Source organism: Ovis canadensis, chromosome 25 (assembly GCF_042477335.2).
Source record: "Ovis canadensis isolate MfBH-ARS-UI-01 breed Bighorn chromosome 25, ARS-UI_OviCan_v2, whole genome shotgun sequence".
NCBI lineage: Eukaryota > Metazoa > Chordata > Mammalia > Artiodactyla > Bovidae > Ovis > Ovis canadensis.
The window spans coordinates 10,676,194-10,691,739 of NC_091269.1; positions in this window are offsets into that span (position 1 = coordinate 10,676,194).

The window sequence follows — 15,546 nt, forward strand, 5'->3', positions numbered from 1 at the left end:
CTCCACAGGAAAGGCGAGAGGAACTCCAGGGTCGTGACACCATTCCAAGAGTCCCCCAGATGTGTCAGTCCATTCCAGAGGAACCTGTTTTCCCTGCACTGCCTTGACGTTCAAGCCGAGGATCGACTCCCACCACGTGTGCACGTGGGACAGCCCTGTGGGAAAGCCTCGTGGGAAAGCCTCGTGGGAAAGACACGAGGGAAAACAATAGATCCTTTGATCCACGCGGCGGACTGCGTGACACGGCTGCTACCGCTCTGGAGGAAAGCGCAAGTGCATGCCCGCATTCGAGACGAGGACTGACTCCCCTGGGGAGACTCCAGAAGTACCCCAAGATCCATGTCAGCACTGGAGAGGAATCCTCAGGTTCCGGCCCCGACTCCACACAAGGTCTTAGGCCCCGGCATCGACGGGAGAGGAATCCCGAGAGGCCCCCGAGGAACTCGCATGGGGACTGGCCTTTCCTGAGGCCACCAGAGCGGGTCCCTGAGGTCCCCGTCGTAAGTCGAGAGCACCTGCCGCAACTCGAGAAAATCCAGGAGGTTTTGCCCTCCAGGCGAGATGAGGCCCATTTCCGCTGAGGCTTCTCGAGGCCAATCACATCTAACCACTGGAACTTCCAAAGGGTCCTTCACACCATTGCTGCAACTCAAGAAGTTCCCCGACATACCCGTCTCCACTCGAGAGGAAGCACGTGGGGTCCCGCACACATCCAGGGGAGCCCCGTTTCCGCCTCCTAGCTCGAGATGAGGGATCCTTTCCCTGTTTCGTAGGGAAAGAATTCTCGGCGTTCCCGTCGCATCTCAAGAGGAGGCGCTCTCCACAGGAAAGGCGAGAGGAACTCCAGGGTCGAGACACCATTCCAAGAGTCCCCCAGATGTGTCAGTCCATTCCAGAGGAACCTGTTTTCCCTGCACTGCCTTGACGTTCAAGCCGAGGATCGACTCGCACCACGTGTGCACGTGGGACAGCCCTGTGGGAAAGCCTCGTGGGAAAGCCTCGTGGGAAAGACTCGAGGGAAAAACATAGATCCGTTGATCCACGCGGCGGACTGCGTGACACTGCTGCTACCGCTCTGGAGGAAAGCGCAAGTGCATGCCCGCATTCGAGACGAGGACTGACTCCCCTGGGGAGACTCCAGAAGTACCCCAAGATCCATGTCAGCACTGGAGAGGAATCCTCAGGTTCCGGCCCCGACTCCACACAAGGTCTTAGGCCCCGGCATCGACGGGAGAGGAATCCCGAGAGGGCCCCGAGGAACTCGCATGGGGACTGGCCTTTCCTGAGGCCACCAGAGCGGGTCCCTGAGGTCCCCGTCGTAAGTCGAGAGCACCTGCCGCAACTCGAGAAAATCCAGGAGGTTTTGCCCTCCAGGTGAGATGAGGCCCATTTCCGCTGAGGCTTCTCGAGGCCAATCACATCTAACCACTGGAACTTCCAAAGGGTCCTTCACACCCTTGCTGCAACTCAAGAAGTTCCCCGACATACCCGTCTCCACTCGAGAGGAAGCACGTGGGGTCCCGCACACATCCAGGGGAGCCCCGTTTCCTCCTCCTAGCTCGAGATGAGGGATCCTTTCCCTGTTTCGTAGGGAAAGAATTCCCGGCGTTCCCGTCGCATCTCAAGAGGAGGCGCTCTCCACAGGAAAGGCGAGAGGAACTCCAGGGTCGTGCCACCATTCCAAGAGTCCCCCAGATGTGTCAGTCCATTCCAGAGGAACCTGTTTTCCCTGCACTGCCTTGACGTTCAAGCCGAGGATCGACTCCCACCACGTGTGCACGTGGGACAGCCCTGTGGAAAGCCTCTTGGGAAAGCCTCGTGGGAAAGACTCGAGGGAAAACCATAGATCCTTTGATCCACGCGGCGGACTGCGTGACACTGCTGCTACCGCTCTGGAGGAAAGCGCAAGTGCATGCCCGCATTCGAGACGAGGAATGACTCCCCAGGGGAGACTCCAGAAGTACCCCAAGATCCATGTCAGCACTGGAGAGGAATCCTCAGGTTCCGGCCCCGACTCCACACAAGGTCTTAGGCCCCGGCATCGACGGGAGAGGAATCCCGAGAGGCCCCCGAGGAACTCGCATGGGGACTGGCCTTTCCTGAGGCCACCAGAGCGGGTCCCTGAGGTCCCCGTCTTAAGTCGAGAGCACCTGCCGCAACTCGAGAAAATCCAGGAGGTTTTGCCCTCCAGGCCAGATGAGGCCCATTTCCGCTGAGGCTTCTCGAGGCCAATCACATCTAACCACTGGAACTTCCAAAGGGTCCTTCACACCATTGCTGCAACTCAAGAAGTTCCCCGACGTACCCGTCTCCACTCGAGAGGAAGCACGTGGGTTCCCGCACACACACAGGGGAGCCCCGTTTCCGCCTCCTAGCTCGAGATGAGGGATCCTTTCCCTGTTTCGTAGGGAAAGAATTCCCGGCGTTCCCGTCGCATCTCAAGAGGAGGCGCTCTCCACAGGAAAGGCGAGAGGAACTCCAGGGTCGTGACACCATTCCAAGAGTCCCCCAGATGTGTCAGTCCATTCCAGAGGAACCTGTTTTCCCTGCACTGCCTTGACGTTCAAGCCGAGGATCGAGTCCCACCACGTGTGCACGTGGGACAGCCCTGTGGGAAAGCCTCGTGGGAAAGCCTCGTGGGAAAGACTCGAGGGAAACCCATAGATCCTTTGATCCACGCGGCGGACTGCGTGACACTGCTGCTACCGCTCTGGAGGAAAGCGCAAGTGCATGCCCGCATTCGAGACGAGGACTGACTCCCCTGGGGAGACTCCAGAAGTACCCCAAGATCCATGACAGCACTGGAGAGGAATCCTCAGGTTCCGGCCCCGACTCCACACAAGGTCTTAGGCCCCGGCATCGACGGGAGAGGAATCCCGAGAGGCCCCCGAGGAACTCGCATGGGGACTGGCCTTTCCTGAGGCCACCAGAGCGGGTCCCTGAGGTCCCCGTCGTAAGTCGAGAGCACCTGCCGCAACTCGAGAAAATCCAGGAGGTTTTGCCCTCCAGGCGAGATGAGGCCCATTTCCGCTGAGGCTTCTCGAGGCCAATCACATCTAACCACTGGAACTTCCAAAGGGTCCTTCACACCCTTGCTGCAACTCAAGAAGTTCCCCGACATACCCGTCTCCACTCGAGAGGAAGCACGTGGTGTCCCGCACACATCCAGGGGAGCCCCGTTTCACCTCCTAGCTCGAGATGAGGGATCCTTTCCCTGTTTCGTAGGGAAAGAATTCCCGGCGTTCCCGTCGCATCTCAAGAGGAGGCGCTCTCCACAGGAAAGGCGAGAGGAACTCCAGGGTCGTGCCACCATTCCAAGAGTCCCCCAGATGTGTCAGCCCATTCCAGAGGAACCTGTTTTCCCTGCACAGCCTTGACGTTCAAGCCGAGGATCGACTCCCACCACGTGTGCACGTGGGACAGCCCTGTGGGAAAGCCTCGTGGGAAAGCCTCGTGGGAAAGACTCGAGGGAAAACCATAGATCCTTTGATCCACGCGGCGGACTGCGTGACACTGCTGCTACCGCTCTGGAGGAGAGCGCAAGTGCATGCCCGCATTCGAGACGAGGACTGACTCCCCTGGGGAGACTACAGAAGTACCCCAAGATCCATGTCAGCACTGGAGAGGAATCCTCAGGTTCCGGCCCCGACTCCACACAAGGTCTTAGGCCCCGGCATCGACGGGAGAGGAATCCCGAGACGCCCCCGAGGAACTCGCATGGGGACTGGCCTTTTCTGAGGCCACCAGAGCGGGTCCCTGAGGTCCCCATCGTAAGTCGAGAGCACCTGCCGCAACTAGAGAAAATCCAGGAGGTTTTGCCCTCCAGGAGTGATGAGGCCCATTTCCCCTGAGGCTTCTCGAGGCCAATCACATCTAACCACTGGAACTTCCAAAGGGTCCTTCACACCCTTGCTGCAACTCAAGATGTTCCCCGACATACCCGTCTCCACTCGAGAGGAAGCACGTGGGGTCCCGCACACATCCAGGGGAGCCCCGTTTCCGCCTCCTAGCTCGAGATGAGGGATCCTTTCCCTGTTTCGTAGGGAAAGAATTCCCGGCGTTCCCGTCGCATCTCAAGAGGAGGCGCTCTCCACAGGAAAGGCGAGAGGAACTCCAGGGTCGTGACACCATTCCAAGAGTCCCCCAGATGTGTCAGTCCATTCCAGAGGAACCTGTTTTCCCTGCACTGCCTTGACGTTCAAGCCGAGGATCGACTCCCACCACGTGTGCACGTGGGACAGCCCTGTGGGAAAGCCTCGTGGGAAAGCCTCGTGGGAAAGACTCGAGGGAAAACCATAGATCCTTTGATCCACACGGCGGACTGCGTGACACTGCTGCTACCGCTCTGGAGGAAAGCGCAAGTGCATGCCCGCATTCGAGACGAGGACTGACTCCCCTGGGGAGCCTCCAGAAGTATCCCAAGATCCATGTCAGCACTGGAGAGGAATCCTCATGTTCCGGCCCCGACTCCACCAAGGTCTTAGGCCCCGGCATCGACGGGAGAGGAATCCCGAGAGGCCCCCGAGGAACTCGCATGGGGACTGGCCTTTCCTGAGGCCACCAGAGTGGGTCCCTGAGGTCCCCGTCGTAAGTCGAGAGCACCTGCCGCAACTCGAGAAAATCCAGGAGGTTTTGCCCTCCAGGCGAGATGAGGCCCATTTCCGCTGAGGCTTCTCGAGGCCAATCACATCTAACCACTGGAACTTCCAAAGGGTCCTTCACACCCTTGCTGCAACTCAAGAAGTTCCCCGACATACCCGTCTCCACTCGAGAGGAAGCACGTGGTGTCCCGCACACATCCAGGGGAGCCCCGTTTCCGCCTCCTAGCTCGAGATGAGGGATCCTTTCCCTGTTTCGTAGGGAAAGAATTCCCGGCGTTCCCGTCGCATCTCAAGAGGAGGCGCTCTCCACAGGAAAGGCGAGAGGAACTCCAGGGTCGAGACACCATTCCAAGAGTCCCCCAGATGTGTCAGTCCATTCCAGAGGAACCTGTTTTCCCTGCACTGCCTTGACGTTCAAGCCAAGGATCGACTCCCACCACGTGTGCCCGTGGGACAGCCCTGTGGGAAAGCCTCGTGGGAAAGCCTCGTGGGAAAGACTCGAGGGAAAACCATAGATCCTTTGATCCACGCGGCGGACTGCGTGACACTGCTGCTACCGCTCTGGAGGAAAGCGCAAGTGCATGCCCGCATTCGAGACGAGGACTGACTCCCCTGGGGAGACTCCAGAAGTACCCCAAGATCCATTTCAGCACTGGAGAGGAATCCTCAGGTTCCGGCCCCGACTCCACACAAGGTCTTAGGCCCCGGCATCGACGGGAGAGGAATCCCGAGACGCCCCCGAGGAACTCGCATGGGGACTGGCCTTTCCTGAGGCCACCAGAGCGGGTCCCTGAGGTCCCCGTCGTAAGTCGAGAGCACCTGCCGCAACTAGAGAAAATCCAGGAGGTTTTGCCCTCCAGGCGAGATGAGGCCCATTTCCGCTGAGGCTTCTCAAGGCCAATCACATCTAACCACTGAAACTTCCAAAGGGTCTTTCACACCATTGCTACAACTCAAGAAGTTCCCCGACATACCCGTCTCTACTCGAGAGGAAGCACGTGGGGTCCCGCACACATCCAGGGGAGCCCCGTTTCCGCCTCCTAGCTCGAGATGAGGGATCCTTTCCCTGTTTCGTAGGGAAAGAATTCCCGGCGTTCCCGTCGCATCTCAAGAGGAGGCGCTCTCCACAGGAAAGGCGAGAGGAACTCCAGGGTCGTGACACCATTCCAAGAGTCCCCCAGATGTGTCAGTCCATTCCAGAGGAACCTGTTTTCCCTGCACTGCCTTGACGTTCAAGCCGAGGATCGACTCCCACCACGTGTGCACGTGGGACAGCCCTGTGGGAAAGCCTCGTGGGAAAGCCTCGTGGGAAAGACTCGAGGGAAAACCATAGATCCTTTGATCCACGCGGCGGACTGCGTGACACTGCTGCTACCGCTCTGGAGGAAAGCGCAAGTGCATGCCCGCATTCGAGACGAGGACTGACTCCCCTGGGGAGACTCCAGAAGTACCCCAAGATCCATGTCAGCACTGGAGAGGAATCCTCATGTTCCGGCCCCGACTCCACACAAGGTCTTAGGCCCCGGCATCGACGGGAGAGGAATCCCGAGAGGCCCCCGAGGAACTCGCATGGGGACTGGCCTTTCCTGAGGCCACCAGAGCGGGTCCCTGAGGTCCCCGTCGTAAGTCGAGAGCACCTGCCGCAACTCGAGAAAATCCAGGAGGTTTTGCCCTCCAGGCGAGATGAGGCCCATTTCCGCTGAGGCTTCTCGAGGCCAATCACATCTAACCACTGGAACTTCCAAAGGGTCCTTCACACCCTTGCTGCAACTCAAGAAGTTCCCCGACATACCCGTCTCCACTCGAGAGGAAGCACGTGGTGTCCCGCACACATCCAGGGGAGCCCCGTTTCACCTCCTAGCTCGAGATGAGGGATCCTTTCCCTGTTTCGTAGGGAAAGAATTCCCGGCGTTCCCGTCGCATCTCAAGAGGAGGCGCTCTCCACAGGAAAGGCGAGAGGAACTCCAGGGTCGTGCCACCATTCCAAGAGTCCCCCAGATGTGTCAGCCCATTCCAGAGGAACCTGTTTTCCCTGCACAGCCATGACGTTCAAGCCGAGGATCGACTCCCACCACGTGTGCACGTGGGACAGCCCTGTGGGAAAGCCTCGTGGGAAAGCCTCGTGGGAAAGACTCGAGGGAAAACCATAGATCCTTTGATCCACGCGGCGGACTGCGTGACACTGCTGCTACCGCTCTGGAGGAGAGCGCAAGTGCATGCCCGCATTCGAGACGAGGACTGACTCCCCTGGGGAGACTCCAGAAGTACCCCAAGATCCATGTCAGCACTGGAGAGGAATCCTCAGGTTCCGGCCCCGACTCCACACAAGGTCTTAGGCCCCGGCATCGACGGGAGAGGAATCCCGAGACGCCCCCGAGGAACTCGCATGGGGACTGGCCTTTCCTGAGGCCACCAGAGCGGGTCCCTGAGGTCCCCGTCGTAAGTCGAGAGCACCTGCCGCAACTAGAGAAAATCCAGGAGGTTTTGCCCTCCAGGAGTGATGAGGCCCATTTCCGCTGAGGCTTCTCGAGGCCAATCACATCTAACCACTGGAACTTCCAAAGGGTCCTTCACACCCTTGCTGCAACTCAAGAAGTTCCCCGACATACCCGTCTCCACTCGAGAGGAAGCACGTGGTGTCCCGCACACATCCAGGGGAGCCCCGTTTCCGCCTCCTAGCTCGAGATGAGGGATCCTTTCCCTGTTTCGTAGGGAAAGAATTCCCGGCGTTCCCGTCGCATCTCAAGAGGAGGCGCTCTCCACAGGAAAGGCGAGAGGAACTCCAGGGTCGTGCCACCATTCCGAGAGTCCCCCAGATGTATCAGCCCATTCCAGAGGAACCTGTTTTCCCTGCACCGCCTTGACGTTCAAGCCGAGGATCGACTCCCACCACGTGTGCACGTGGGACAGCCCTGTGGGAAAGCCTCGGGGGAAAGCCTCGTGGGAAAGACTCGAGGGAAAACCATAGATCCTTTGATCCACGCGGCGGACTGCGTGACACTGCTGCTACCGCTCTGGAGGAAAGCGCATGTGCATGCCCGCATTCGAGACGAGGACTGACTTCCTTGGGGAGACTCCAGAAGTACCCCAAGATCCCTGTCAGCACTGGAGAGGAATCCTCAGGTTCCGGCCCCGACTCCACACAAGGTCTTAGGCCCCGGCATCGACGGGAGAGGAATCCCGACAGGCCCCGAGGAACTCGCATGGGGACTGGCCTTTCCTGAGGCCACCAGAGCGGGTCCCTGAGGTCTCCGTCATAAGTCGAGAGCACCTGCCGCAACTCGAGAAAATCCAGGAGGTTTTGCCCTCCAGGCGAGATGAGGCCCATTTCCGCTGAGGCTTCTCGAGGCCAATCACATCTAACCACTGGAACTTCCAAAGGGTCCTTCACACCATTGCTGCAACTCAAGAAGTTCCCCGACATACCCGTCTCCACTCGAGAGGAAGCACGTGGGTTCCCGCACACATCCAGGGGAGCCCCGTTTACGCCTCCTAGCTCGAGATGAGGGATCCATTCCCTGTTTCGTAGGGAAAGAATTCCCGGCGTTCCCGTCGCATCTCAAGAGGAGGCGTTCTCTACAGGTAAGGCGAGAGGAACTCCAGGGTCGAGACACCATTCCAAGAGTCCCCCAGATGTGTCAGTCCATTCCAGAGGAAACTGTTTTCCCTGCACTGCCTTGACGTTCAAGCCGAGGATCGACTCCCAACACGTGTGCACGTGGGACAGCCCTGTGGGAAAGCCCCGTGGGAAAGCCTCCTGGGAAAGACTCGAGGGAAAACCATACATCCTTTGATCCACGCGGCGGACTGCGTGACACTGCTGCTACCGCTCTGGAGGAAAGCGCAAGTGCATGCCCGCATTCGAGACGAGGACTGACTCCCCTGGGGAGACTCCAGAAGTACCACAAGATCCATGTCAGCACTGGAGAGGAATCCTCAGGTTCCGGCCCCGACTCCACACAAGGTCTTAGGCCCCGGCATCGACGGGAGAGGAATCCCGAGAGGCCCCCGAGGAACTCGCATGGGGACTGGCCTTTCCTGAGGCCACCAGAGCGGGTCCCTGAGGTCTCCGTCGTAAGTCGAGAGCACCTGCCGCAACTCGAGAAAATCCAGAAGGCTTTGCCCTCCAGGCGAGATGAGGCCCATTTCCGCTGAGGCTTCTCGAGGCCAATCACATCTAACCACTGGAACTTCCAAAGGGTCCTTCACACCCTTGCTGCAACTCAAGAAGTTCCCCGACATACCCGTCTCCACTCGAGAGGAAGCACGTGGGTTCCCGCACACATCCAGGGGAGCCCCGTTTACGCCTCCTAGCTCGAGATGAGGGATCCTTTCCCTGTTTCGTAGGGAAAGAATTCCCGGCGTTCCCGTCGCATCTCAAGAGGAGGCGCTCTCCACAGGAAAGGCGAGAGGAACTCCAGGGTCGTTTCACCATTCCAAGAGTCCCCCAGATGTGTCAGCCCATTCCAGAGGAACCTGTTTCCCCTGCACTGCCTTGACGTTCAAGCCGAGGATCGACTCCCACCACGTGTGCACGTGGGACAGCCCTGTGGGAAAGCCTCGGGGGAAAGCCTCGTGGGAAAGACTCGAGGGAAAACCATAGATCCTTTGATCCACGCGGCGGACTGCGTGACACTGCTGCTACCGCTCTGGAGGAAAGCGCAATGCATGCCCGCATTCGAGACGAGGACTGACTCCCCTGGGGAGACTACAGAAGTACCCCAAGATCCATGTCAGCACTGGAGAGGAATCCTCAGGTTCCAGCCCCGACTCCACACAAGGGCTTAGGCCCCGGCATCGACGGGAGAGGAATCCCTATCCGCCCCTGAGGAACTCGCATGGGGACTGGCCTTTCCTGAGGCCACCAGAGCGGGTCCCTGAGGTCCCCGTCGTAAGTCGAGAGCACCTGCCGCAACTCGAGAAAATCCAGGAGGTTTTGCCCTTCAGGCGAGATGAGGCCCATTTCCGCTGAGGCTTCTCGAGGCCAATCACATCTAACCACTGGAACTTCCAAAGGGTCCTTCACACCCTTGCTGCAACTCAAGAAGTTCCCCGACATACCCGTCTCCACTCGAGAGGAAGCACGTGGTGTCCCGCACACATCCAGGGGAGCCCCGTTTCCGCCTCCTAGCTCGAGATGAGGGATCCTTTCCCTGTTTCGTAGGGAAAGAATTCCCGGCGTTCCCGTCGCATCTCAAGAGGAGGCGCTCTCCACAGGAAAGGCGAGAGGAACTCCAGGGACGTGACACCATTCCAAGAGTACCCCAGATGTGTCAGTCCATTCCAGAGGAACCTGTTTTCCCTGCACTGCCTTGACGTTCAAGCCGAGGATCGACTCCCACCACGTGTGCACGTGGGACAGCCCTGTGGGAAAGCCTCGTGGGAAAGCCTCGTGGGAAAGACTCGAGGGAAAACCATAGATCCTTTGATCCACGCGGCGGACTGCGTGACACGGCTGCTACCGCTCTGGAGGAAAGCGCAAGTGCATGCCCGAATTCGAGACGAGGACTGACTTCCTGGTGGAGACTCCAGAAGTACCCCAAGATCCATGTCAGCACTGGAGTGGAATCCTCAGGTTCCGGCCCCGACTCCACACAAGGTCTTAGGCCCCGGCATCGACGGGAGAGGAATCCCGAGAGGCCCCCGAGGAACTCGCATGGGGACTGGCCTTTCCTGAGGCCACCAGAGCGGGTCCCTGAGGTCCCCGTCGTAAGTCGAGAGCACCTGCCGCAACTCGAGAAAATCCAGGAGGTTTTACCCTCCAGGCGAGATGAGGCCCATTTCCGCTGAGGCTTCTCGAGGCTAATCACGTCTAACCACTGGAACTTCCAAAGGGTCCTTCACACCCTTGCTGCAACTCAAGAAGTTCCCCGACATACCCGTCTCCACTCGAGAGGAAGCACGTGGGTCCCGCAAACATCCAGGGGAGCCCCGTTTCCGCCTCCTAGCTCGAGATGAGGGATCCTTTCCCTGTTTCGTAGGGAAAGAATTCTCGGCGTTCCCGTCGCATCTCAACAGGAGGCGCTCTCCACAAGAAAGGCAAGAGGAACTCCAGGGTCGTGACACCATTCCAAGAGTCCCCCAGATGTGTCAGTCCATTCCAGAGGAACCTGTTTTCCCTGCACTGCCTTGACGTTCATGCCGAGGATCGACTCCCACCACGTGTGAACGTGGGACAGCCCTGTGGGAAAGCCTCGTGGGAAAGCCTCGTGGGAAAGACTCGAGGGAAAACCATAGATCCTTTGATCCACGCGGCGGACTGCGTGACACTGCTGCTACCGCTCTGGAGGAAAGCGCAAGTGCATGCCCGCATTCGAGACGAGGACTGACTCCCCTGGGGAGACTCCAGAAGTACCCCAAGGTCCATGTCAGCACTGGAGAGGAATCCTCAGGTTCCGGCCCCGACTCCACACAAGGTCTTAGGCCCCGGCATCGACGGGAGAGGAATCCCGAGAGTCCCCCGAGGAACTCGCATGGGGACTGGCCTTTCCTGAGGCCACCAGAGCGGGTCCCTGAGGTCCCCATCGTAAGTCGAGAGCACCTGCTGCAACTCGAGAAAATCCAGGAGGTTTTGCCCTCCAGGCGAGATGAGGCACATTTCCGCTGAGGCTTCTCGAGGCCAATCACATCTAACCACTGGAACTTCCAAAGGGTCCTTCACACCATTGCTGCAACTCAAGAAGTTCCCCGACATACCCGTCTCCACTCGAGAGGAAGCACGTGGTGTCCCGCACACATCCAGGGGAGCCCCGTTTACGCCTCCTAGCTCGAGATGAGGGATCCTTTCCCTGTTTCGTAGGGAAAGAATTCCCGGCGTTCCCGTCGCATCTCAAGAGGAGGGGTTCTCTACAGGTAAGGCGAGAGGAACTCCAGGGTCGAGACACCATTCCAAGAGTCCCCCAGATGTGTCAGTCCATTCCAGAGGAAACTGTTTTCCCTGCACTGCCTTGACGTTCAAGCCGAGGATCGACTCCCACCACGTGTGCACGTCGGACAGCCCTGTGGGAAAGCCCTGTGGGAAAGCCTCGTGGGAAAGACTCGAGGGAAAACCATAGATCCTTTGATCCACGCAGTGGACTGCGTGACACTGCTGCTACCGCTCTGGAAGAAAGCGCAAGTGCATGCCCGCATTCGAGACGAGGACTGACTCCCCTGGGGAGACTCCAGAAGTACCCCAAGATCCATGTCAGCACTGGAGAGGAATCCTCAGGTTCCGGCCCCGACTCCACACAAGGTCTTAGGCCCCGGCATCGACGGGAGAGGAATCCCGAGAGGCCCCCGAGGAACTCGCATGGGGACTGGCCTTTCCTGAGGCCACCAGAACGGGTCCCTGAGGTCTCCGTCGTAAGTCGAGAGCACCTGCCGCAACTCGAGAAAATCCAGGAGGTTTTGCCCTCCAGGCGAGATGAGGCCCATTTCCGCTGAGGCTTCTCGAGGCCAATCACATCTAACCACTGGAACTTCCAAAGGGTCCTTCACACCCTTGCTGCAACTCAAGAAGTTCCCCGACATACCCGTCTCCACTCGAGAGGAAGCACGTGGTGTCCCGCACACATCCAGGGGAGCCCCGTTTCCGCCTCCTAGCTCGAGATGAGGGATCCTTTCCCTGTTTCGTAGGGAAAGAATTCCCGGCGTTCCCGTCGCATCTCAAGAGGAGGCGCTCTCCACAGGAAAGGCGAGAGGAACTCCAGGGTCGTTTCACCATTCCAAGAGTCCCCCAGATGTGTCAGCCCATTCCAGAGGAACCTGTTTTCCCTGCACTGCCTTGACGTTCAAGCCGAGGATCGACTCCCACCACGTGTGCACGTGGGACAGCCCTGTGGGAAAGCCTCGGGGGAAAGCCTCGTGGGAAAGACTCGAGGGAAAACCATAGATCCTTTGATCCACGCGGCGGACTGCGTGACACTGCTGCTACCGCTCTGGAGGAAAGCGCAATGCATGCCCGCATTCGAGACGAGGACTGACTCCCCTGGGGAGACTCCAGAAGTACCCCAAGATCCATGTCAGCACTGGAGAGGAATCCTCAGGATCCGGCCCCGACTCCACACAAGGGCTTAGGCCCCGGCATCGACGGGAGAGGAATCCCTATCCGCCCCCGAGGAACTCGCATGGGGACTGGCCTTTCCTGAGGCCACCAGAGCGGGTCCCTGAGGTCCCCATCGTAAGTCGAGAGCACCTGCTGCAACTCGAGAAAATCCAGGAGGTTTTGCCCTCCAGGCGAGATGAGGCACATTTCCGCTGAGGCTTCTCGAGGCCAATCACATCTAACCACTGGAACTTCCAAAGGGTCCTTCACACCATTGCTGCAACTCAAGAAGTTCCCCGACATACCCGTCTCCACTCGAGAGGAAGCACGTGGGGTCCCGCACACATCCAGGGGAGCCCCGTTTACGCCTCCTAGCTCGAGATGAGGGATCCTTTCCCTGTTTCGTAGGGAAAGAATTCCCGGCGTTCCCGTCGCATCTCAAGAGGAGGGGTTCTCTACAGGTAAGGCGAGAGGAACTCCAGGGTCGAGACACCATTCCAAGAGTCCCCCAGATGTGTCAGTCCATTCCAGAGGAAACTGTTTTCCCTGCACTGCCTTGACGTTCAAGCCGAGGATCGACTCCCACCACGTGTGCACGTCGGACAGCCCTGTGGGAAAGCCCTGTGGGAAAGCCTCGTGGGAAAGACTCGAGGGAAAACCATAGATCCTTTGATCCACGCAGTGGACTGCGTGACACTGCTGCTACCGCTCTGGAAGAAAGCGCAAGTGCATGCCCGCATTCGAGACGAGGACTGACTCCCCTGGGGAGACTCCAGAAGTACCCCAAGATCCATGTCAGCACTGGAGAGGAATCCTCAGGTTCCGGCCCCGACTCCACACAAGGTCTTAGGCCCCGGCATCGACGGGAGAGGAATCCCGAGAGGCCCCCGAGGAACTCGCATGGGGACTGGCCTTTCCTGAGGCCACCAGAACGGGTCCCTGAGGTCTCCGTCGTAAGTCGAGAGCACCTGCCGCAACTCGAGAAAATCCAGGAGGTTTTGCCCTCCAGGCGAGATGAGGCCCATTTCCGCTGAGGCTTCTCGAGGCCAATCACATCTAACCACTGGAACTTCCAAAGGGTCCTTCACACCCTTGCTGCAACTCAAGAAGTTCCCCGACATACCCGTCTCCACTCGAGAGGAAGCACGTGGTGTCCCGCACACATCCAGGGGAGCCCCGTTTCCGCCTCCTAGCTCGAGATGAGGGATCCTTTCCCTGTTTCGTAGGGAAAGAATTCCCGGCGTTCCCGTCGCATCTCAAGAGGAGGCGCTCTCCACAGGAAAGGCGAGAGGAACTCCAGGGTCGTTTCACCATTCCAAGAGTCCCCCAGATGTGTCAGCCCATTCCAGAGGAACCTGTTTTCCCTGCACTGCCTTGACGTTCAAGCCGAGGATCGACTCCCACCACGTGTGCACGTGGGACAGCCCTGTGGGAAAGCCTCGTGGGAAAGCCTCGTGGGAAAGACTCGAGGGAAAACCATAGATCCTTTGATCCACGCGGCGGACTGCGTGACACTGCTGCTACCGCTCTGGAGGAAAGCGCAATGCATGCCCGCATTCGAGACGAGGACTGACTCCCCTGGGGAGACTCCAGAAGTACCCCAAGATCCATGTCAGCACTGGAGAGGAATCCTCAGGTTCCGGCCCCGACTCCACACAAGGGCTTAGGCCCCGGCATCGACGGGAGAGGAATCCCTATCCGCCCCCGAGGAACTCGCATGGGGACTGGCCTTTCCTGAGGCCACCAGAGCGGGTCCCTGAGGTCCCCGTCGTAAGTCGAGAGCACCTGCCGCAACTCGAGAAAATCCAGGAGGTTTTGCCCTCCAGGCGAGATGAGGCCCATTTCCGCTGAGGCTTCTCGAGGCTAATCACGTCTAACCACTGGAACTTCCAAAGGGTCCTTCACACCCTTGCTGCAACTCAAGAAGTTCCCCGACATACCCGTCTCCACTCGAGAGGAAGCACGTGGGGTCCCGCACACATCCAGCGGAGCCCCGTTTCCGCCTCCTAGCTCGAGATGAGGGATCCTTTCCCTGTTTCGTAGGGAAAGAATTCCCGGCGTTCCCGTCGCATCTCAAGAGGAGGCGCTCTCCACAGGAAAGGCGAGAGGAACTCCAGGGTCGTGCCACCATTCCAAGAGTCCCCCAGATGTGTCAGTCCATTCCAGAGGAACCTGTTTTCCCTGCACTGCCTTGACGTTCAAGCCGAGGATCGACTCCCACCACGTGTGCACGTGGGACAGCCCTGTGGGAAAGCCTCGTGGGAAAGACTCGTGGGAAAGACTCGAGGGAAAACCATAGATCCTTTGATCCCGCGGCGGACTGCGTGACACTGCTGCTACCGCTCTGAAGGAAAGCGCAAGTGCATGCCCGCATTCGAGACGAGGACTGACTCCCCTGGGGAGACTCCAGAAGTACCCCAAGATCCATGTCAGCACTGGAGAGGAATCCTCAGGTTCCGGCCCCGACTCCACACAAGGTCTTAGGCCCCGACATCGACGGGAGAGGAATCCCGAGAGGCCCCCGAGGAACTCGCATGGGGACTGGCCTTTCCTGAGGCCACCAGAGCGGGTCCCTGAGGTCCCCGTCGTAAGTCGAGAGCACCTGCCGCAACTCGAGAAAATCCAGGAGGTTTTGCCCTCCAGGCGAGATGAGGCCCATTTCCGCTGAGGCTTCTCGAGGCGAATCACGTCTAACCACTGGAACTTCCAAAGGGTCCTTCACACCCTTGCTGCAACTCAAGAAGTTCCCCGACATACCCGTCTCCACTCGAGAGGAAGCACGTGGGGTCCAGCACACATCCAGGGGAGCCCCGTTTCCGCCTCCTAGCTCGAGATGAGGGATCCTTTCCCTGTTTCGTAGGGAAAGAATTCCCGGCATTCCCGTCGCATCTCAAGAGGAGGCGCTCTCCACAGGAAAGG